The 1,398-nt window shown below is 37.1% G+C and overlaps 1 protein-coding gene across 1 annotated transcript in view; it reads left to right on the forward strand.

Moving 5' to 3' along the window:
* Positions 1 to 856: 856 nt before the first annotated feature.
* LOC106868253 (uncharacterized) overlaps positions 857 to 1,398 on the forward strand; it is a 23,577-nt gene continuing 23,035 nt past the window's right edge. The window contains exon 1 of the mRNA XM_014913424.2: positions 857 to 1,064. The gene's annotated coding sequence lies outside the window, so the exon portion shown is untranslated. The remainder of the gene's footprint in view (positions 1,065 to 1,398) is intronic.

Genomic DNA, 1,398 nt, shown 5'->3' on the forward strand with positions numbered 1-1,398 from the left:
TATATATATATATATATATATATATATATATATGTATGTATGTATATGTGGGTGGAATGTAAATCCAAAGCATACATGAAATTAAATTCATGCACAGACATACACAATTTTACACAACTCACGCATACATCCGCATACGATTTTTTGAATGTATTTCTCCGAGTTGAGGCAACCAAGGGAGATAATTCTGTTTTATTTGCGAAAATAGAAAGAAAAAAAGGAAATCGAAACGTGATGTTTGGCTGGTTGTAAACTTTTGACATGTTTGTAATTATTATCATCAATTTTTTCAAATTTTAGCACAAGGCTAGTATTCTTATTAGGTGGTGGTTACTCGATTGTGTCGACCTCGGTACTTGACTGTTACTCTATCTTATCGACTCCAAACACACGAAAGTTAAATGTTGAGTTCGATGGGATTTGAACTTCGAACGTAAGGATCCAAAAGAAATACTGCTAAATATTTTGGCCGATCTGCTACCGATTCGGCCATATATATGCGGATGAAACGGAAACCAAAGATGCTTGAAACAGCCAACAGAGTATCATAGATATTTAAATGTAAACACATCAACACATCATTGAAAGATAATTGATAGCAGCATTCGTCCAGTGACAGCATCTCTTCTGGATGTGCTGTGTTAACAACTCCCATTGATGAGTGCCCCAGTAAATTACCTTTCAGCGGTTTATTTATATGTTAATTGCACATAGCAATAAAACTCGACAACTGTTAGTAGAATAGAATTCTCTCCCTTGCATCATTTGTTATTTAATATTTAATTACATAAAGGCGGCGAGCTGGCCGAAACGTTAGCACGCCGGGCGAAATGCTTAGCGGTATTTCGTCAGTGTTTACGTTCTGAGTTCAAATTACGCCGAGGTAGACTTTGCCTTTTATCCTTTCGGGGTCGATAACTTAAGTATCAGATGTGTACTGAGGTCGATCTAATCGCGTTTGCCTCACCAACTATCGTTCGGAAACCGTTGATGTTTACGTCCCTGTAACTTAGCGGTTCAGTATAAGTGAACGATAGAATGTGTACCAAGCTTTACAAAAAGTAGTAAGTACTGAGATCAATTCGTTCGACTAAAATTTTTCAAGGCGGTGCCCCAGTGTGGCCGCAGTCTAATGGTTAAAACAAGTAAAAGATGTAAGATAAGTATAATGTCTCTACATTATCCAATACAGGTTTCTTTTTTGTTTGTTTGTTTGTTTTTCTTTTCAAGACAGTAAGGTGTGAATCGAGAAAGGGAGAGACTTAGCTGATATTCCTAGCATATCTATCAAATATGCAGGGAGCTCATTTGTTGACTCTAAATTTTCTGTTATTGCGCTAATAGGCTCAGGTGTGGTAAGAAACTTGCTTCCCAACGACATGGTTTCAGGTTCAGTCT

The sequence above is a fragment of the Octopus bimaculoides genome, chromosome 9 (assembly GCF_001194135.2).
Source record: "Octopus bimaculoides isolate UCB-OBI-ISO-001 chromosome 9, ASM119413v2, whole genome shotgun sequence".
In the NCBI taxonomy this organism is placed as follows: Eukaryota; Metazoa; Mollusca; class Cephalopoda; order Octopoda; family Octopodidae; genus Octopus; species Octopus bimaculoides.